This window comes from Plecotus auritus (assembly GCF_963455305.1).
Source record: "Plecotus auritus genome assembly, chromosome: 1".
Lineage (NCBI taxonomy): Eukaryota > Metazoa > Chordata > Mammalia > Chiroptera > Vespertilionidae > Plecotus > Plecotus auritus.
This window is the reverse complement of record NC_137770.1, coordinates 103,897,560-103,920,908: the sequence shown is the minus strand read 5'-3', so window position 1 is coordinate 103,920,908 and position 23,349 is coordinate 103,897,560. Positions and strand designations below refer to the sequence as shown.

Sequence of the window (23,349 nt, the reverse complement as noted above, 5' to 3'; positions counted from 1 at the left end):
TCAGCTACTGTTCTGAAAATGGAACTCTCTTCTCAAATTTCCCACACCTCCCCACTTGGAGGTGCCCTTGCCATCTGTCTGACCAGTGACTGTTTTCCCTTCTTATCTGCATGTTTCCCTTCTTACCTGCAACTGCACTCACTGTGTTTCCTTCCCACCTATTTTAGAGGTCAGGATTTCCCTCTGCCTGTCTCATCTGTCTTAGCTCATTGAATATCTTCTCTTGCCCTCCGTGTTGTCGCCTTCTCTGCTGCATATAACCATGCTCTCATCTCTTTGATTATAAAACAGAATCTGTTCATAACCCTTTGTTTCTCTCCAGCTATCATGTCATCTTTTTTTTTTCTCCATAGCACATTCTCTAAAAGTGTCATGTTCATTCATTACCTACATCTCCTTATCTCACCAAAAGCAAATTAGGAGCCACACCCATGCCCCCAATGCCCTGTTGATGTATTTAAGAACCTCCATGGTCCAATAGGAAAGTCAAGGCTCAATTCTTCTGAGTTAATCTCTGCATGGCATTTGCATTGGATAGTATTAACACTCCCTCTTTTCTTTGTAGAAAAGAAACTCTATGGCTTTTTCACTTATTGGGATTTTTAAGAAATTACAGATGCTCTACATAACAAATGAAACAGCACATAAATCTATTAAGAAAAAGTGAGCATCCTCCCTCTCCTGGCTTTCCATCTTCCCATGTAAGGGATCTTCTACAATGTCTCCACCCACAAACACACACAGGAGAGGGGTTTCTCCTCTTTTCTCCCCTTCTAACTCCTCCCCTTCCCTTGTCATCTTCCTCTCATTTGATGTAAATTTCTTGCTCACATCCTCTGCTTGGTTTTCCTTTCAGTTGTTACCCTAAAATACACCCTCCCTCTCCTGATGGTCAGTCCAGGTGGGGACTCTCCTCCGCTTCACCTACTCTCCCCTAGGGGACCTGTCTGAAGGTGAAATGGAGAAACTTCAGTGGGTCCTGCTCAGCTCATCTTCTCGCTTTCCCTGTGGGGAGCGTCTGCTCCATGGCTGTGCTGCTCTCACAGGGGACACATTGTCTACTTCTCACACTCAGTGTTAGGAAGACATTTTCTCTCACACTAGACTGTGTTTTCCAGCCCAGCCTCTATTTAATACTAAACGTGGTTTTGGCTCCCATCTGCCTTACTCTCTGTCAAATATCTCAATTTGTTCAGAATTCAGGTCAGAAAGGGGTGAGGTGACATTTGTTTAAACATCTCAGCATTTAATGAGCTGTTTCTCTCTTTTATCGCTTAGGTAAGCCCTTTGTATATTAGGTGTAAGTACTATCACTCTATTGTCTTATGACTTTGTTAATGCATTTTCTCTCTTTATATGTGTCTAATTTTTATGTATTCAATTATGTTGGTCTTTTCTCTTTGGCATCTCCCACTCAGATGTTAGAGACATTCTTCTAAATTTTCTCTTAGTGTTTTAATGATTATATTTTGATATTTAATACATCTAAGACTTATTTGTGCATATAATTTCAATGGGGGGTCCAAATGGATAGCCAATTATGCCAGCACAATTTCTTTAAAAACAAAACAAAACAAAACAATCTTTCCCAATCAAATATCTGTATTTAAGGCCCAACAAGAGCCTCAAATTTGAGATACCCCCCTCTCAACTCATTAACTGTTCCCTTTCCACATTCTTCAATCAGTAACCTCCACCTTAGTCCTTGTCTCTCATATTTGCAGGTATCATCTGACTTCTTTCCATTCTCAAGTGGCCATAACTTTTAAAACCTAAAGCAATAAGTATTTTTTAAAAATATATTTTATTAATTTTTTACAGAGAGGAAGAGAGAAGGATAGAGAGTTAGAAACATCGATGAGATAGAAACATTGATCAGCTGCCTCCTGCACACTCCCTACTGGGGATGTGCCCACAACCAAGGTACATGCCCTTGACCGGAATTGAACCTGGGACCCTTCAGTCTGCAGGCTGATGCTCTATCCACTGAGCCAAACCAGTTAGGGCAGCAATAAGTATTTTTTAAAAATTAGAAAATAAGCAAAGGGAAGAAATTTGAAACCTCTATTATCCCAACTCTCAGGAATAACCATGTGGTATATATTAGATATTTTCCCTTTTTTTTTAATCCCCTTTGAAGGAAGATGGCTATGTCCCTGTTGTCTTCCTTTGGCTCCTCCAAGTCCACCCTCTACCACCTTGCCCCCTGCTCTCTGCCCAGGAGCTGCCCCATGTCAGCAGGTTCCAGGGCTCCTCCGGGAAACCTCACTACACAGCCCCCTTCTGGGTTCCTGTAACTGCCCTCCCCCTTACCCCTCGGGTCTAGGAGTGGTAACAGCTCCACTGGTACATCACTGCGGTACCTCACTGTCCTAAGTGGTTCACCTGAACCCTACCCTTAGCTTTATAAGCTTTCCTCAGTTAAACTCCCTCAGATCATCCTAATTCCTCCTGTCTGTTTCCTGGTTGTTACAAGAGGGCAATTAAAAATTATTCTTGATGTAAAATATTTGAACAATTCTCAAAAAATAAAAACATCTACCTTAACCTTCAATTTCTCAATTGTAGTTCTTGCCTCAGAGATAACTAGTGTTTTCAGTTTGGTGAATGTCTTTCCAGATCTTTATTTCTTACACTTACACACGAGTGTATAGCTAAATTTGCTTATTTTCTAAATTTTCATGTGTTCGTTGTGGGGTGTGTGTGTGTGTGTGTGTGTATGTGTGTTTACATCCATGGTATCACACTGTACATATTGTTCCATAACTTGCTTTTTAAAATTTATGTCTTAAGGAATTTTCCACTTCAGAACAATATAAAACCTAACACTTTTTCTTAAATTGCTGCTTAGTACATTGCAGTGTGGAGATACAACTGTTTATTTAAGCACTCCCCTATTGACTGACATTTAGAGTATTTCCAATTTTTCGCCATCATAAACAACAAAACTCTGAAAATGCTCGTACATCCCTCTTAACGTACATGGGCAATCACTCCTCGAAGGCAGAGGCTGAGAGATAAAACCCGGGCTGAAGGTGAAGTGCATTTTTGTTTTGCATTTTAGCAGGTACTCTCGAAGTTCCTCCCCCAAGGTCCAGACCTTTTTGTGTGTAGACTCACATATATATGTGATGGGATGCCCTGGAAGACTAGACACAAAGGCAATATTTTTTTAAAAAAGGGAACTTCTATTTAAAAGTTTCTAGAGCCAAAACCGGTTTGGCTCAGTGGATAGAGTGTCGGCCTGTGGACTGAAAGGTCCCAGGTTCGATTCCGGTCAAGGGCACGTACCTTGGTTGCAGGCACATCCCCAGTGGGAGGTGTGCAGGAGGCAGCTGATCGATGTTTCTCTCTCATCGATGTTTCTAACTCTCTATCCCTCTCCCTTCCTCTCTGTAAAAAATCAATAAAATATATTTTAAAAAATAAAATAAATAAAAGTTTCTAGAAATATTCTGTCTCTAGAAATTGAAGCTCTAACTTTGGGCTCTCTGTTTCATTGTAAAGTGAGTGTGAATCTCATGCCACCAACTCAGATGTGCGAACATGTCATCAGATTCATAACCGTTTCATTTCTGTATCAAGTCCCATCCGCCCGGCACCTGAAACGCAGTCAGTCAAATGAGGGCTCTCCATCTAGTCCGACAGTTGCTTGCTTAGCGTGGGGTCCCCTTCCCCCAGGGCGGGTCGCTGGTTTGTGGGGAATGCAGAGGGGCGCTGGTGGGAGTGGGCTGGCAGAGGCGCGGGTCTCCCCTGCTGTGCTTGACTCTCTTGGGCCCCTGCAGGGGTGCCCGCCCTCCCATCTGGCCCTGTGGAACTGTGCCCCTCTCTGCCCCAAGGCTGTTTCCCAGCTCTCGCTGACCTCTTGGGGGCAGAGCAACATTTGGTCGCACTCCTTGCCAGCTGGGGTGTGGGGGTGTGGGCAACTGCATCAGGCCTGTCCACCCGCTCTGCACAGCCTGCCTTGTGGCCGCGCTCCGACACCTCCTGGGGCGCCCTGGGAGCTTTCTCCTAAGCAAGGAGGAGCAGGAGCTCTCCTCTCAGTTCCCAGGCATTTCTGCGGTTTCTAGAAACCCTCACCTTCACCTGGTCCTGGCCGAGGGTGGCAAGTGGGGACTGAGACCCATATGTAGGGGGAACATACATCCTCTGGTTTGCCTGGGACAGTCCTGGTGTGGCCTGTGTTCCCAGCATAATTAGTGGTAGAACGCCCTTTCACTCTCACCAGTGTCCAGCACATTAAACTATGGTCTTCCTCCCACACAGAATCTAAGATACCTGCTCCCTTTCCATCTCTCCTCCCCTCCAACCTAGAGAATCTGTATCTCATTTCGGCTTGGGAAACCTGACTTTCACTGCCACATCATATTCTTTCAAATCTAGTGGCTATGGCATAAAATTAATGTCCTGACTCTTTCAAGGCTGGCTTTTGATACCGAAAAGTCCAGATGTTTGAACCTCCTAAAAGCATTTTCTCTGCTTCTCGGATGTAATAACGCTTCCCTGGAATGCACAATGGAGGCCTCACAGTCTATTTTGGGAAAGGGCCATAGTGTGAAAGTGATCCCCCCGACCCTACAAAGAAAGTTTACTTCTTGTTAGAGGTGTTCTCTGCTACCACACTCCCCACTGCATACGAACTGCACCTAAACCGGGTTCTCTGGGGAGTCAGTTCCACTGCAGGGAACTGGCTGGGCTGCTGGGCTAGGGCCATCTAGGGTGACTTTAACCACAGGGGACAGAGGCCCATTCTGATCGTTAGCACCCCGCAAAGGCCCAAGAGTTAGACTCAACCCCGGGGAGAGGGAGACGCTGAATGGAGTGGGATTACCCTGAAATAACTGGAATGAAGTTTTTCCAATCCAGTGGAATGGGCCCACAGAATAGAAACTAAGCAGACTTATGAAAAAATAAAGTTACATTTTTTGCATATTTGAGCTGTGGCCCAAGCCTCACTGACCCTGCTGCATGTAGGGGTTCATGTGGAATTTATAATAATAATAATAACAATAATAATAATAATAATAATGATAATAATGATCCAGTCTGCTCTCCATATCCATGGGTTCCATATCCTCAGATTCAACCAATCATAGATTGCAAATATGCAGCAAAAGGAGTTACATTTACTATGTAGACAGGCCTAGGATGATTATATCTATACTGAACATGTACAGACTTTTTTCTTGCCTTTATTCCATAAACAATAAGTATAACAACTATTTATATTATAAGTAATCTAGAGATGATTTAAAGTATATGGGAGGATGTATGTACATCATATGCAAATTAGTACACCATTTTATATAAGGTACTTGAGCATCCAAGGATTTTGGTATCTGAGGTGGGTCCTGGAACCAATCCCCCATGAATACCGAGGGACATCTGTAATATTTATTGACTGCTTTCTATGCACCAGGCTCTATTCTAAGGGCCTTACATGTTGTTATGCTATAGATACTATAAGTTGCACAATTTTATAGAAGAAAATTGAATCACAGGTATTAAATAACTGACCTAGGTCAAAGTACACATCTGCTCCATAGACTGATAAACCCTAGGATGGATTTGGAGCAGGTCATTTCAAGGACATGAGAAAACTGGTATGCAGAGATGAGGCAAACTTCTCAGAAATCGTTTATTTAGAAGGAGTAGTGGGCCAAAATGAGACTTCATTAGAAAAAAATGCAATAGTTTCTGAATCTATGCAGGACAGCCAGCAAAAGGAAGGAATTTCGGGGTGAGAAAAGGAGAATTTAAAAGCTCTTCTATTCCTAAGTGACCTGAACATTGTCCTGGAGACAGACAGGCTTTGTAGCTTGTAGCTCAGAGCTCCACATCCTGGACCCCAGCTCTGACCACCAGGTAGAGGATCCCAGGCTGCAGGCAGATTGGCATCCCCTCGACCTGCCGTGAATTCCTGAAGCCACTGCAGACAAGCTGTGCATGGGCAGAAGATTCCAGTTTCCAAAGATGGAGGGGCAAAGCATTCGCCATCCAATAAAGCAGTGGTCGGCAAACTGCGGCTCGTGAGCCGCGGTTTGCCACTTTGTTGACTAATGAGTTTGCCGGCCACTGGGATAGGGGCTTAATCACAAGGAACAACAATAGCCTGTAATTATTGGAATCGAGATTCTAGGTTAGTGGTCGGCAAACTCATTAGTCAACAGAGCCACAGTTTGCGGACCACTGCAATAAAGGATGACGTTTTTGTTTAGTTTTGCTTTTGAAACAACCTCTAAACGTTTCTGAAAGAATAAGTGCCTACTTTGCTTCTGATTGGGTCAGTGGGAAATGGAATATTTGGCAGTGAACTGTCACACAGGATTAAAGGTGAGTATGGGGACTTTGCAAACTGGAAGGACTTTGAAAATTGCAAGAGTGTTAAGTAGTTGATTTAAAGGGGCTCAGCTTGCTTCCCATTCTTGCCAAGGCACAGCGGGAAATGTGGAGGGGGGAAAGGCATGGCTGGACCCGTAGGGTGAGGAATCTACTTGCATCACATGCTCCCTTTGTGGAGAGGCAGCCACTTGTAGCTCCACACTCCCAGTTCACTAATAATAACCCCAGGTAAGTGATGCAGCACAACTCTCAAATGGGCCTCCTCAGAGGAGAAAAGGCAGTGCAGGAGAGAAGACCCCAAAGGGTGTCTGGGCCCATGGGCCTGGGGCATCCTAAGTGTCCCCTGCATGCAGTGAGGCACAGGAGCAGCTGAGCATTTTCCTGTGTGGCTGAGAGCAGTCAGTGTGCACCCAGCATAGAGAGCCAGAGGACGGCAAGAGGGTGCTGAACCAGAGCCACGGGAGGCCTCCCTAGAGGCCAGCAAAGTCAGGCTTCTTCTGTGAATGTTGAAAGTTCCACACCCTCATTCCCAGAGTTTAGATGCAGCACCAGGAAAGAGAAGGGGAAGCCTCAACTGTTATGAAATCATAACCTAATTGGCTAAGATTTTATTTTCTCAACTTGCAGAATGAGTGGTGATGGTCTGAGATTATCTATATCTATATCTATATCTATATCTATATCTATATCTATATCTATAGCTATAGCTATAGCTATAGCTATAGCTATAATCTATCTATAACTGTTACAAAAATTGAAGTAAAGTTACATTTCTTGTACACCTGAGTTTTAGGCCTGAGTAATTGGTACCCACTCTGTTGATTTGAGGAAGTTTTCTAGAATAGGCCTGTTTGTGCCATGAAAGGAGAACCTGTTATTCTAGAAGGAACTGGGAAGTCACCCTGAGCTGGAAGGCAGATGAGAAGTGTTCTGGTTTGCTAGTGTGACTTGTGCGTTCAAGCGAGTGGCATTCTTCTTGATTTGGGGGATGAGGGGTGGGAGAGTCTTGGCTCTCTGTGAATGAAGGCAATGCTGGTTCCTTGGTCAATAATTTTTATTAGCATTTTTGTTTGTTGTTTGCAGGCAAGAAACAAAGAGAAAAGACAAAAGTGTCTGCTTTTGAGCAAGACTTTGAGAGAGCCCTTTGGGTAAAGGACTGTTGGCAGAGATGCTGACAACCTTGGGCAAGAACAGCAGACAGCCTCCTTCAGGCAGCAACTCAACTGGAGTGAGGGGCATGGAAAGGACAACATGACAGCAGGAAGACTTGGCCCTGGAGGCTACAAAAGGTAAGAATGGAAAACACTGAGACCTGGAAATCTGCATTACATGTAATGGGTGTGAAGAGCTGCATGATATTTGGGTGTAAGAATATCCAATTTGGCCCTTGCCAGTTTGGCTCAGTGAATAGAGCGTAAGCCTAGGGACTGAAGGGTCCTGGGTTGGATTCTGGTCAAGGGCATATGCCTGGGTTGTGGACTCAGTCCTCAGTAGGGGGCGTGCAGGAGGCAGCCGATCAATGATTCTCATCATTGATGTTTCTATCTTTCTCTCCCTCTCCCTTCCTCTCTGAAATCAATAAAATAATAAAAAAAGAACACCCAATTTCTTTAATTTTCTATCTGAAATAAAATCTGGCTTAACGTTCATTGGTTGGCTACAAGGCTATCCCGGTTGGTCATTTTTGGAAGGTTGTGTCTCTGGGTAAAAGCATTTCCTTCAGATACCTGAATCTCCCAAATAGAATCTTGAGTAAAAAAGGCAAATGGGTTGGGGTTGGTTGGTATAATTTTGAGAAGTCCCCTCCACCACTGCTTCTATGCCTTGGATTCCTGGCCACGTGTGCCCTGGCCAGCGGAGAAGCACAATGCTGGCGAGAGCACATGCTTCCTCACTGTGAGGTCCTTCTCCAGCTGGCGCGGAACTGGCTGCCAACAGACCGTTCTTTTCTACTGAGCTACCTGCTTCTGGTGCTGGGATACATAATAGGATTAGGGAATTTCATGGGCATTAGTCTACTGGCTTACTTATATCCTATAAAAGCAATTCCTTGGTCAGAAGTAGTATTATGTGGGAGACCATGATAAGAGTGTAAGCCACCCAGCAAGTCCATAGAGAGAGTTCTGGTGGCAGCATGACGACAGCTAGGGAAACAAATCCAAATACGGAATAAGTGCCTGTTCCAAAGAGAAAAATTTTGGCACCTTCCCTGATGGGATAGGTCCAGTGTAATCAACATGCCACCTGTTAGCTGGCTCCTCCCCAGAATTCTTCACTGCACTAAATGGCACTGCCAGTCACTCAGTTGTTCAGATCAAAATCCTCAGAATCCTCTTTTTTCCTTTTTTTCACAGTATTTACTATGGAAAGATCTAGACAGCAAGTGATATAAACGAGAACTATACATACATTTTTGGATTAAGTGTGGCTAATTGGAAAGAATTTAGCCTTTGGAGCCCAACAGACTCTGTTACTTAGAAGTGGCATGATCTGAGGCTAGCTTTTAGCTTTTCTGAACCTATTCTTTTACTGGGAAAGTGACAGTTATAGAACCATCTTGCAGTGTTGTTAGGAGAATTAAGTGACAAATGTATGAAAAGCACCTCACACAGTACCTGATACATACCCATTATTGTTGGCTCTCTTTCCCCCACTTCCATGGGTTATTGTCAGATTAAATATGGAGAGAGGCTAAGACAAAATAAAACCAGATTGGAGGAACATGCTAGGTGGGAAACCAGATTAAGGCTGAAAAGTAAGAGGTAAATATATAAAATATGAAAGAAACAGTTTTACTTCAAGCATACCACATAAGCAGAAAGAACTGCTATTGAGAAGGCTGCCCAACAAAGGGCAGACCAGACCTTCACCTTGCCAGAGCTACCCCTTTCTATAAATGATCCTTATCATCGGCCAATTTACTAAAGCCACCATCTTTCATGCTGTAGCAAATAGAATTTTTCAAAATGGCAATTGTCATCATCACAATGGCCACATTAATGTGGAAAAGGGGGGAAAAAAGGAAAAGATTGTTATGAATGTAGAATGTTTCTTTAAAATGTATATTAATTAAGGAATTCCATTGTCATTTAGAAATCAAACTACATGGGTTGCATAATTTAGTCAATTAGATTGGGGTTATATCATTTGCATTTTTCAGCAATTACATATTGATACGCCCCAGATGATGTGGTTGAGAATCAGCGTTCGGATATTAAATGGTTGATTCCAGGGATTGTTAGGTCAATAATTAACTCTATATTTCTCATTCAAATTCAAATCTGAAGAGTCAATAAGTCAAAATTTTTAGGCAATCAACTGCAGTTCTGTGGACAACTAGCTTTTGCATCCTTTGATCTTTTAGACCTAGCATTCTAAGTGACTCTATAGCTTAGGTGTACCTGTGTGGAACTGCTATAAACCTAAGTGTTCAATTTGATACTTAAGAATCTTTATATAAGAAATTTGTGCTTGTGTATGTAAAAAATACATACCTCCATACAGTAAAAAGTGAATGTGCATATCTTTTACTTTCCTTCACCAGTCTCTCTTCCCAGAACAAAACACCTCCAATCATGTAACACATACTATATATTGACAGAGTTTTTATATGATTACACTTTTTGTACACAATATTACTTAACAAATTGATTTTTTAAGTTAACTGTGATGAATATTCTTATACACATATTTTTAAATTACTTTTGCTAATGTTTTTACAAGACAGAAGAAGTGAGAATGAGGGATCATGTAGGATAGTACAATTATGATTGGTCTCCAAAAGTTGTATCAGTTTACACTCCAGCCAACAGTGTATATGACAGTTCATTTCCCCAAACATTTGCCCCAAGTGTATTTCAAATTTAAAAACATTTATTTCCATCTAATAGGTGAATATAATTAATATTTGACACATTGAATTATGATATAAAGAGTGCTTACCCCAAAGGATCACAAGGGCAGAGACCATAAATTATATATTTTTAAATTTTAATAGAATGTTCTCACCTTTAACATCAGATTTATGATATTCTCATCTTTTCTTACCATAATGATTATATGTGCCTTCATTTTAAATCTAGGCTATATAAAAATATAATTTACTTCTCTTGGTTTCCTTTCTTTTAAATTAAGTGTTCAGGGAAAGTTATATTCATGCAAAGTTATTGAGTTAGGGACCATTTTTTTTTTTTTTTAGGTTCTGTGTGAACTTGGACAAGAGTAGGAAAAGCACCTTTTGTCAGCCTTGCAGGTTCCACTTATTTCATTTGCCTTCTTGTTTGCCCTCTGCTGGCTGTTTAGAAGAAGAGCATGAATGATTAGAACTATTTTCTCTGATCCTGTGAGGTTTTTCTTGTTTGTTTTTGTTTTGAAAAATCGAAATTCCAATTGAACTCCCTAATTATAAAAATGTTAAAAGAAGCAGTCATGTGAGTTTTAATTACAGTAGTTTTAATTACTGTGATTGGAGATAAGGCAGGGGGGTAGAGGAAAACCTTCTTGACCACTTTTCATGTACGTCTTATTCAAGTATGAATTTCCTCAGGTGTATAATTGTAGTTACATAATAATGAGTAGAATGCACATTAATATATATGTCCTGGAACCCTGCCAATCTGGGACACCAGAGCTGAAATCATCCTGAAAGACTGAAAAAACGAACAAACAAACAAACAAACAAGTGTATACCTTCTACTTATTGCCAGACCCATTAATTCAACAAAATGTAAAAGAATGTTTTCAGAGTCTCCATTTTACTTACAAGTTCTATGCAATACCTACTCTAGGAAGTCCTCAAACCTTGGGAGCATTATAATAACAATTTATTTTAGAGCCAATTACCTCAAGTGCCTGGTTTGTCTGGGAGATGTACACAGGACAACAAAACACAAATAAGGGAGGTGATAGTCCCTGTCACTATCCTCCACTTGTCACAAATGCTGCTTTTCTTTGTCGGCATTCTTTTGCTCTTCTTCTGGTAATAGCACCATTATACCTTTGGGAAACTGCCATTTCTCCTCCATGTGACCCAAACTTGGCCACTTCTTCTCTGGGATTTTATATGTTAACTAGAGTCCCGATGCATGAAATTCATGCAAGAGTAGGCCTTCCTTTCCCCGGCTGCCAGCACTGGCTTCCCTCTGGCACCCAGGACCCAGACTTCCCTCGCAGCCCTGGCTTCGTCTGGAAGGTCATCTGGAAGGATGTCGGAAGGTTGTCTGGTCTAATTAGTGTATTACGCTTTTATTATTATAGCGTCTGGGAGAGAGCAGCTATCTCCTTCTTCTAGGGTCACAAACTTGAGAATATAGAAGGCTGAACTGTCCATGATGTTCTTCTACTTCCCCCATCCCCACCCAGGATAGCAGACATGAAGAGAAGTAGATGGAATTGAAATATATTTTGAAGTAGAATCTGCTGAAGGGATTATTTTTTTCCCTTCTACACTATGTGTTTTATTTTAAATGATGCACCTGTTTGTTAACACATGCTGTCTTAGAGGCAGATGTACAATATTGTCACCAAAATTAGCAAGATTAATTTTCTTTTTTTTTTTAATATATTTTATTGATTTTTTACAGCGCGGAAGGGAGAGGAGGGATAGAGAGCCAGAAACATCGATGAGAGAGAAACATCGATCAGCTGCCTCCTGCACGCCCCCCACTGGGGATGTGCCCGCAACCAAGGTACATGCCCTTGACTGGAATCGAACCTGGGACCCTTGAGTCTGCAGGCCGACGCTCTATCCACTGAGCCAAACCGGTTTTGGCAAGATTAATTTTCTTTATAGCCAAATGACAATATCCGACTTCAGATCTAGGAATTCATTGCAGGTGAACGAACATGATGGTCTTCTAAGATTGGTTGTCCTCTGAGGTCTCTTCTATCAAGTCTGAATAGATGTCAGATTTCAGAAAATGTATGTAATTGTCTTCCATAAGCTGATACACTCTGCTCTGTGTGCATCAAAAGTGTGGAGGGAGGGCTGTGTGATGCTTTTTATAATGAATTCTTTGGTGTGAAAATAAAGGTTAACCTCTGGTGGGGCATCATTCTGGATAAATTTCTCATATATTGCTTTTGCTTTAAAAATCATTTGTTGAGGGTCTTTGCTTTTCTTGAAGTCTTCATAGGCCATCCAAAATTCAATATTTTCCTCACTGAACTTGGTTTTAAGAAATCTGGTAAATCCATCTTTATGGGAAAGAAGTTTGTCAAATGATTCACCCCATCGTATTGCTTCTTCAGGCCAGACTCTGTTCGAGACACAACATGTCTTATAATGGAGTGTACAGCAAGTATGTTTACGAATCTGTGCTAACATATGCTGTAAGGCTGTACTTTCCCAACACACTTCACAGGGTTTCTCTTTTGTCTGGTTACTTTGGTTAAGTGTGCAGATCTACTGGTGTGTGCCTCTTCATGAAACTTGGGTTTCTGTAGGAGAAGATGTAACTGGTTTCCTTTCTCCTTAGCTCTGATTTTGGCTTCTTTGCTTGTTTTTCTTTTGCTGAACCATGTATTCTTTGATTCGCACATATTCAATTGAGAAAAGAAAATAAATGATGTTTCCTTCTTCTCTCTAAAAGGAAGAGATGTCTAATCTATTCCATCCTTCACTTGTTAATGCTATTCCATAGTTATACATGGTAGAAGAAAAAGTTATCTCAAGTCTGTTGTCAGTGCTTACAATAGAAAAGAAAACAAGAGTTCTAAGAGTTGTGTTTCTGCTTCTGTAGAGACAGGAAAATGTAGCACTGGGGAACTAAAGTACAACTCAGTCCTGAGTTGTTTAGGGAAAGGATACTACAAATTTTCAAAGCAACTCTTGGTCTCTAAGCTAAGGACTAGTATTACCACAGTACAACTTCCCTTTCTAGTTTGTTGCTGAAGAGTTTAATTGGAGGCAAGAGATTAGCAAAAGGGAAGAGTCAAGAATAATTTCTAGATTTCTAATTTTGATTCTTGCTTGAATGTGTTGCCATTGTTAATATAGGGACACAACCAGGAATGAGCTTGGAGCTGAAAGCAGGACTTTGAGGTGACACTCAGGAGTTCTGTTTTGGACATATGGATTTAGAGATATATGTGGGAAACCAAGTGGAGATGTTAAGTGAACAGTTGGATATGTGACTTTGGAGCTAGTGGGGGAGATTTGAGCTGACAACACACACACACACACACACACACACCCACACACACACACATTATCTTCACTGGAGGATAGTTTTTCCATTGATTTTGAGAGAGAGTAGAAGGGAGGGAGAGAGGGGAGGAGGAGAAGGAGAGAGAGAGAGAGAGAGAGAGAGAGAGAGAGAGAGAGAGAGAGAGAGAGAGAGAAAGAGAAAGAGAGAGAGAGAAAGGGAGAGAGAGAGAAACAGTGTTGTGGAAGAGACACATACATTGGATGCCTCCCTCCTGTGCCCTGACCAGAGCCAGAGATTGAACCTGCAAGCCAGGTATGTGCCCTGGATCAGGAATCAAACCAGCAACCCTTCAGTGCGCAGGCCAACACTCTAACTACTGAGCACACTGGCCAGGGCTGAGCTGACAACATTAATTTAGGAGTTGTGACATATGAATTGTATGTGAAGATATTGAAGTAGATAAAATTATTTACAGTAGAACACACTGAAAAGAAGAAAGCCCAGGGCCAAGGAGGATCAAATTTTAATGACTGAGTAGAAAAGAAAAAACTTAGCAAAGGAAACTTAAAAATAGAGGTTATAACATAGGAGAAAAGGTAGAATGAGAATAAATATCACAGAATTGGAGAGAAGAGTCTCAAAAGAGGATAGTGGTCAACTAAGTCAAAAGCACTGAGAATTAGAGAAATTTGAGATCAGAGACATATTCATCAGGTTTGACAATACAGAGGGCATTGGTGAAGCTGGGCATTTTTAGTAGAAAAATGGGCATGAAAACTAGTTCAGAGCAGGTTAAAAAGGAATGGTGGTGACCAGCAGTGTAGATAATGTTGTGAGTTCATGTGAAACTCCTTACCCCATCCCCTACATTCATACACACAAAAAACACATCACAGGACAAATTCATATCTAAGTCTGATAAAATAATTAAAAATATATGAGAGACTATTGTATTTCCTAGAAAAATTAACTCCTGGGGTATTTGACTCCTAAACCACAGGAGCCCAGAATCATAATATTGAGGGTATATATATATTAGGATATAAAATATTAGCTATAAAAGTGGAGGCTACTACTCTTGCTTTCACCTTTTAATTCTCCAATCCATATAAGGTTGATTATTCAGGATAGTAGTGTTCTATAAAGTCACCACTAACGCTAAATTAGCTAATACTAAAAGCCAAGGGGAAATAAAGGGTTAGGTTCCTGTGAGCTTCTGGTTACAGTATTTTTATCAACAAAAACACTAAGCACTTGGAAAACAAGCCAGTCTCATCAGCATAGAAAACCAGCTCTTCTACATAATCCTTTCCCAGTAAAACACCTAGCAGACATATTTAAAATCCTCCCATAGCCTCCTGATTACCTACAACTTTCACATTCTTTTTTTTTTTTAATGTATTTTATTGATTTTTTACAGAGAGGAAGGGAGAGGAATAGAGAGTTAGAAACATTGATCAGCTGCCTCCTGCACACCCCCTACTGGGGATGTGCCTGCAACCAAGGTACATGCCCTTGACCGGAATCGAACCCGGGACCCTTGAGTCCACAGGCTGACGCTCTATCCACTGAGCCAAACCGGTCAGGGCCAACTTTCACATTCTTCATGCTACACTGCCTTTTGAAATGTGCAAGCCAGCACCAGCCCAGAAAAGTTTAACATTTTCCTGACCCTGTGTAATGTGACCGTAAATTTATTTGGCTTTCAGCCTCACAACAATGGTGTCTGCTATGGTTTTTCTGTATTTAAAAAATCAGTTGTCATCTCTGACCCCACAAATGTAGCCCATTTTCATGGGTTTGTCACACACTGTGGATGCTTCATTAGCACTTTCTGGAGTGGCATGATATACAGTGAATATTTTCCTCCTTTTTGTGGATGTGTCCTATTGTTGATTCCTTAACTTAGAAAGCATAGACACAAAGAACCACTCTGAAAAATGAACTGAGGACTAGCTGGAGAGAACAATGATAACCAAAGACAGAAAGTGGAGACTGCATAGAGTTTGGTAGGAGGGGAGAAGGAATGAAAGGGGTGACCGGGCTCCCACAGTCAGCAGCTGAAGTACCAGAGAGATATCTCAACCCCTTTGAGGGGTTGCCACTGAGAACTCTGGGGTCTAATTCCCAAGCTGGGCCCCCCAGCAGAGAGCACCGGAACTGAGAAAGGAACCCACATAACATGTGGCTATGAAAAACAGCAGGGTTGCTGTCTGCCAGGAGGAGATGGCTGGAAATGCTGGCATCCTCTTAAAGGACCAATTCACAAAATTCCGTGCGCAGCCACTCACCTTGTGCTCTAGAAAAGAGAGGGCAGAGTGGACTGGAGCTGTGTGAGCAGAAGCCAGGATCAGGGACTCCATGGTTAGATCTCAGAAGGCAGATACCTCTGTTTCCTGTATTGAGTCATTCCCTCACACTGCGGAGGTTATTTTTCTCAGGCAAATCTGTGCTATGCTGATGTTTTTGCCTGAGGGGCACAAAGTTGACCCACCCTATTGGAAAATCCCCTGCCCCACCCTGTGGAGTTTCTGAGGACCATTAAGAGATTGTGAATAACAATTAGTCTCCAAGCAGAAGCAATTGTCCCACCTGGTTGGAAAACCTCTCACCTCACCAGTGGAAGATTGCCTGAGGACACTCCAGACTGAAATCAATTAGTCTGCAGGCAGAGGCAGTTCTCTGGAGGTTTTGAGTCTTTGCCTTATCTAATTAGTCAGAAACAGCAGTTTGGTTCCCTGCCACAGACAGCATCCCAGACTGCTCAGAGAGGCAAAAAACAGCAGGACCCCAAGCACCTGCAGCTGACACCTGTGGGACCAGCTCTGGGGGTAAGGAAGTACAGCCCAGGACAGGGTCAGTCATGGTGTGAGACTCAAGTCAGTCCTAGCCTCTGGGCTAAGGAGTCCCTGACCACTGGACAGCTGGCACAAAGACATTGGAGTTGAACCTCATTGGCAGCAAGTCAGAGCAGAGACCCCTTCCAAAAATGGGACATCAACAATCAAGTCCCAATTACAACAAGAGAAAACAAACAGGGCACACAAGGGGCATTTCTAGAGTATCCAGCTCAGATGAACAAAGAGACTACACTACTGGACCCCTCAAGACACCGTCTACATAAGGCCATCCCACAAAGACTGGGAGGCACAGCAGTTCTAGCTAACATATAGAAGCAAATATAAAGAGACAGCTAAAATGGGGAGACAAAGAAACAACCCCCAAATGAGAGAAAAGAAGGAATCTCCAGAAAAAGAACTAAATGAGATGGAGGCAAGCAACCTATCAGACATAGAGTTCAAAGCAATGATTACAAAGTTGCTTAAGGAACTTAGTGCAAATTACAACAGCATGAGAAGGGAGATAGAGGCTATTAACAGGAACCAGACAGAGATGAAGAATGATATATATGACAACAAGAACACACTGGAAGGGATTAAAAGTAATTTGATGAAGCAGAGGACTGAATCAGAGATTTGGAAGACCAGGTAGAAATAAATACCCAATTAGAGCAGAAAATAGAAAAAAAGAATTAAAAAGCATTAAGGTAGCTTAAGGGAGCTCTGGGACAACATAAAAGATAACAACATCCATATTACAGGAATACCAGAAGGGGCAGAGGATAAGCAAGGAATAGAGAACCTGTTTAAAGAAATAATGACAGAAAACTTCCCCAACCAGGTGGAGAAAAATGTCACAGAAATTCAGGAGGCACAGAGAGTCCCAATCAAGATGAACCCAAAGCGACTCACACCTAAACACATCATAATTAAAATGACAAATGTACTCTAGGTGGTTTGGCTCAGTGGATAGAGTATTGGCCTGCAGGCTGAAGGGTTGAGGGTTCAATTCCAGTCAAGGACATGTACCTTGGTTGTGGGCTCAATCCCCACACTGGTCCCTGTGGGAGCCAACCAATTGATGTGAGAGACACATCGATGTTTCTATCTCTGTGTGTCTCTCCCCCTCCCTTCCACTCTCTAAAAATCAATAGAAAAATATCATCGGGTGAAAATTAACAGATGAATAAAATGACAAATGTTAAAGACAAAGAAAGAACTTAAAGGCAACAAGAGAGAGACAGAAAATTACCTACAAAGGAGTTCCCATTAGAATGTCAGATGACTTCTCAATGGAAACACTTCAGATCAGAGGGAGTGGCATGAAGTATTCAAAATAATAAAAAACAAGGGCTTAAATCCAAGACTACTGTATTCAGCAAGGCTATCATTTAAAGCTAGAGGCCCAGTGCATGGATTTGTGCACTGGTGGGGTCCCTCAGCCTGGCCTGTGGGGATCGGACTGAAACTGGCAGTCCAATGCCACCTGCCACTCCTGCCTGCTGCTCCTGCTTATCCCGGCCCCACTGTGCCTGCCACTGCCGCTCTGCTGCAGTCTTCATGCCCCCATCCTAGTGCGATACTGGCATGCCCATGACCGAGAAGCGACCATGGGCTTGCGCCCAGTCAGTCCCCATGCCATCCGAATCCTGGTTCTGGTCCGGATGGGGGAGGGGCATGCAGGGGGCGTGTCTGCGGGAGAGGATTGCGCTGCTGCAGCTGCACTTGCCAGCCGTGAGCCCTTTGTCTGGTGCCTGTTGGTCAGCTGAGCAGTGCTCCCACTGTGGGAGCACACTGACCACCAGGGGGCAGCTCCTGAGTTGAGCGTCTGCCCTCTGATGGTCAGTGCATGTCATAGCGACTGGTCGTTCTGGTTGCTTGGGCTTTTATATATATAGATTGAAGATGAAATAAAAAGCTTTCCAGACAAAAAGGTTAAAGGAGTAAATTACCACCAAATCAACAATTCAAGAAATATTAAAGGGATTGCTTTAATAAGAAGAAGAAAAGGAGAGAGAGAGGATTATAGGCATAAAGAAAATAAAATGGCAATAAATAAATATCTACCATAATAACATTGAATGTAAATGGATTAAATGCTCCAGTCAAAAGACATAGGGTGATGGAATGGATAAGAAAACATGACCCATATATATATACTATCTATAAGAGCCCCACCTCAAAACAAAAGATATGCAGATACTGAGAATGAAGGCATGGAAAAAAAATGTTCCATGCAAATGGAAAGGGATAAAAAGCTGGGGTAGCAATACTCATATCAGACAAAATAGACTTAAAAACAAAGGCCATAAGAAAAGACAAAGAAGGCCACTTTATAATACTAAAGGGAATGATTCAACAAGAAAATATAACCCAGATCAATCAAAGGACTTGTATGCATGCATATAAGCCCAACCAATGGACACAGACACCAGGGGGGTGAGGACAAGAGGACTGGGGGTGGGGGGAAATGGGAGACAAGGACACATATGTAATATCTTAATCAATAAAGAAAACAAAACAAAACAAAACAAAAAACAAAAAAAAAAAGAAAAAGAAAATATAACCCTTGCAAACATATATTCACCCAATATGGGACCACCCAAGTATATTAGAAAAACCTCTGGATGGACTTTAAGGGAGAGAGTAACAGCAATACAGAATACAGTCACAATAGGACACTTAATTTTTTTTTTTTACAGGTGTCTTTGCTGCTTTATTTATTTATTTTTTTTAATAAATCTTTATTGTTCAGATTATTACAGGTGTTCTTCTTTTTTCCTCCCATAGCTCCCCTCCACCTGATTCCCCACCCCACCCCATGCCCTTACCCCCCGCCACTGTCTTCATCCATAGGTGTAAGCTTTTTGTCCAATCTCTTCCCGCACCCCTCACACCCCCTCCCCCCTGAGAATTGTCAGTCCACTCCCTTTCTATGTCCCTGATTCTATTATATTCACCAGTCCATTCTGATCTTCAGATTTTTTTATTCACTTAATTTTTAGATTCACTTGTTGGTAGGTATGTATTTGATGTCATTTTGTTGTTCATAATTTTTATCTTTACCTTTTTCTTCTTCTTCCTCTTCTTAAAGAACACCCTTCAGCATTTCATGTAATCCTGGTTTGGTGGTGATGAACTCCTTTAGCTTTTTCTTGTCTGTGAAGCTCTTTATCTGACCTTCAACTCTGAATGATAGCTTTGCTGGGTAGAGTAATCTTGGTTGTAGGTTCTTGCTGTTCATCACTTTGAATATTTCTTGCCACTCCCTTCTGGCCTGCATAGTTTCTGCCGAGAAATCAGCTGACAGTCGTATGGGTGCTCCCTTGTAGGTAACTAACTGTTTTTCTCTTGCTGCTTTCAAGATTCTCTCTTTGTCTTTTGCCCTTGGCATTTTAATTATGATGTGTCTTGGTGTGGTCCTCTTTGGATTCCTCTTGTATGGGGTTCTGTGTGCTTCCTGAACTTGTAAGTCTATTTCTTTCACCAGGTAGGGAAAGTTTTCTGTCATTATTTCTTCTAATAGGTTTTCAATATTTTGCTCTCTCTCTTCTTCTGGCACCCCCAAAATTCGGATGTTGGTACGCTTAAAGTTGTCCCAGAGGCTCCTTACACTATCTTCATATTTTTGGATTCTTTTTTCTTTTTGTTTTTCTGGTTGGGTGTTTTTTGTTTCCTCATGTTTCAAATCTTTGGTTTGATTCTTGGGGTCCTTTGATCTATAGTTGAGTTTCTGTATATTCTTTATTTCAGACAGTGTATGCTTAATTTCTGACTGGTCCTTTTCCATTTTTTTGGCATTCTCATTAAGATCCTTAAAGGTCTCACTAAGTTCCTCAGTGGTTTTTAGAAGATTCTTGAGTAACCTTATAAATGTGGTTCTGAACTCTATGTCGTCCAGTAGTTTGCTTTCCTCCATTACTCTCATTCGTGACATATTTCTTTGTCTCCGCATTTTGCTGCTTCCTTGTGTTGATGGAGTGCTTTGTGTGGTAGGTGACCTATAGGGGCCAGTAGCTCAGTCTCCCCAATCACCTGAGGTGGACGCCTTTGGTACACCCCTTTGTGGGCTGAGTGCAAAGTCTTGGTGTAGTTAAGCCTTGATTGCTGTTGGTACACTGGGAGGAATTGACCTCCAGGCCAATTGGCTGTGAGGACCCGCTGTGTCTATAATGGAAGACCTGCTGCGCTGGAGACACGCTTATGGTGTAGGACTTGTTTCAGTGGGGCTTTGGTGCTCACTGAGTCTGCCTCTTGAATGTGTCACTTATGGATGTGAGGAGTTGAAATCTGGTGTTTCACACTGACCACTAGGTACACTGGCTTCTGGATCTCCAATGGGGTGCAGGTCAGCTACTGTCTGAGGCCACCCAGCAGGAGCTACAGCGAGAACTACAGTTTTCTCCTCTTTGCTTGGGGTTTGGAGGTTTTGGAGCTGTCTGACCCGGGCTGCAAGTTTGCTAGGTTAAGCTGCAATAGGGCAGGCCATTCATATGCTAAAGCTGCTGCTTGGAGCTTGGGTGGGTTCGTAGATTGTGCAGGGCAGGGGTCTCAGGGCGTGACCAGGCTAGGGTGTGGCAAACAGTGATGGCTGCCAGTAAGCCGGCTCTGCGTCCGACCGTGTCCCCGTGTCCCGCGCCCCAGCACAATAAACAATTATTCCTGCGCGCAGCCCTGCAAGCAAGCCTCCCTCACTTTCCGACCCGATGGCAGACAGTCCAGCTTCTCCCCGTAGGAGTTTGGGTCCCCCGTGTCTCCCCAGAAACTGGAGTTTGGAGTAATCGGGAGCTTATCTTTCTTCGGGTTGAAAACAGCAGCGCTCACAGATGCCTGTCGCCAGCCCGATTCGTGAGTCTCTGTACCTCAGCTTTTCAGCGCTTGTGCACCCCTCAATGCTGTTTGCTCTTTCCTTCTAGTTGTAGAACTTCCACTCAGCCAGCATTCCCGTGGTTCTGGGTGATAGACGTTTTGTCTTTTAGTTGTAGTTTTGAAATTGTTGTGCGAGGCAGCAGTTTAGGTGTTTACCTACACCGCCATCTTGGATCCTCCACAATAGGACACTTTAACACCCCACTGACATTACTGGATAGATCTTCCAGACAAAAAATTAACAAGGAAACAGAGGCCTTAAATGACAAACTAGATCAGATGGATCTAACCGATATTCACAGAATATTTCACTGCAAAACAATAGAATATTCATTCTTTTCAAGTACACTTGGAACATTCTCAAAGATTGACCACATGTTAGGGCACAAACAAGTCTATACAAATTCAAGAAGATGGGTATAATACCAAGTATCTTCTCAGATCACAATGGCATAAAGTTAGAAATCAAAGACAATAAAACACCTCAAAAACACTCAAATACATTTAGGCTAAATAGCATGTTATTAAACAATGAATGGGTTACCAATGAGATCAACCAAGAAATTTAAAACTTCCTGGAAACAAATGAAAATGAACACACAACTACCCAAAACCTATGGGTCATGGTGAAAGCAGTCCTGAGAGGGAAGTTCATAGCACTACTAGCCTACCCCAAGAAACAAGAAAAAAGATTCACCAACTATCTAACCCTAAAGCTAAATGAATTAGAAAGAGAGCAGCAAGGAAAGCCCAGAGGAAGTAGAAGAAAGGAAATAATAAATATCACAGTGGAAATAAATGACATAAAGACTAAGAAAACAGTACAAAAGATCCATAAATCCAAGAGCTGGTTCTTTGAAAAGATAAATGAGATTGATGAACCCCTAGCCAGAAACATTAAGAAACAAAGAGAGGGGACCCAAAAAAATAAAATAAAAAATGAAAGAGGTGATATAACAACAAACACCAAAGAAATACAAAGGATTGTAAGCAAATACTATGAACAACTATGCCAACAAACTGGACAACCTGGGTGAAATGGACAAATTCTTATAAATATACAATCTTCCAAAACTCAATCAGGAGGAATCAGAAAACCTGAGTAGGCCAATAACAACTGATCAAATTGAAGCAGTAATTTAAAAACTTCCAGCAAACTAAAGTCTTGAACTGGATGGATTTACAGGAGAATTTTACCAAACATTCAAAGAAGAACTAACACCTATACTCAGACTATTCCAAAAATTTAAGAGGAAGGAACACTTCTAAGCTTTTTTTATGAAGCCGCATCATCCTAATTCCAAAACCAGATAAAAACAATACAAAGAAAGAAAATTACAGACCAGTATCCCTGATGAACACAGATGCTAAAATCCTTAATAAAATATTAGCAAATTGGATCCAGATATATATTAAAAAGATCATACACCATAATCAAGTAGGATTTATTCCAGGGATGCAAGGTTGGTACCATATTCACAAATCAATGAAGGTGCTACATCACATAAACAAATTGAAAGATAAAACCATTGATCATATCAATAGATGCCAAAAAAGCATTTGAAAAAATCTGGCATACTTTTTTTTGATAAAAACTCTCAGTAATGCGTGGATAGAGGGATCATATCCAACCAAAAAAAGGTGATATATGACAAACCTATAGCCAACAAACCTATATGTTGGCTATAGGTTTGTCATATATCACCTTTGGGCAGCAAATAAAAGCATTTCCCTTAAGAACAGGAAGAAGACAAGGATGTTCACTTTTATCAATCTTACTCAACATAGTACTGGAAATCCTAACCACAGCAATCAGACAAGAAGAAGAGATAAAAAGCATATCCAAATTTGAAAGGAGGACGTAAGACTGTCATTATTCACAGATGACATGACATTGTACATAGAAAACCCTAAAGACTCCACCAGGAAACTGCTAGACTTAATAAATGAATTTAGCAAGGTAGCAGGATACAAAGTCAACATCCACAAATCGATGGCATTTCTATACACCAATAATGAACTCTCAGAAAGAGAAACTAAGAAAGCAATTCCATTTACCATTGCAACAACAGCAAAAAGATACCTAGGAATAAACTTAACCAAGGAGGTAAAAGACCTGTACTTGGAAAACTATAGGACATTGCAAAAAG

The 23,349-nt window shown here is 41.7% G+C and overlaps 1 long non-coding RNA gene and 1 pseudogene across 2 annotated transcripts in view; one reads left to right on the top strand and one right to left on the bottom strand.

Moving 5' to 3' along the window:
* The window catches only part of LOC308234242, a 179,593-nt gene that overhangs the window by 102,243 nt on the left and 54,001 nt on the right, over positions 1 to 23,349 (top strand). The window contains exon 3 of the long non-coding RNA XR_013959036.1: positions 7,426 to 7,631. This is a non-coding gene — a long non-coding RNA (uncharacterized lncRNA). The remainder of the gene's footprint in view (positions 1 to 7,425; positions 7,632 to 23,349) is intronic.
* Positions 12,128 to 12,882, bottom strand: LOC308254345 (regulator of G-protein signaling 18-like; annotated as a pseudogene). Its single transcript has 2 exons — positions 12,698 to 12,882; positions 12,128 to 12,599 (listed from the first exon to the last, which is right to left on the bottom strand). The product of its transcript is annotated as a regulator of G-protein signaling 18-like (transcript).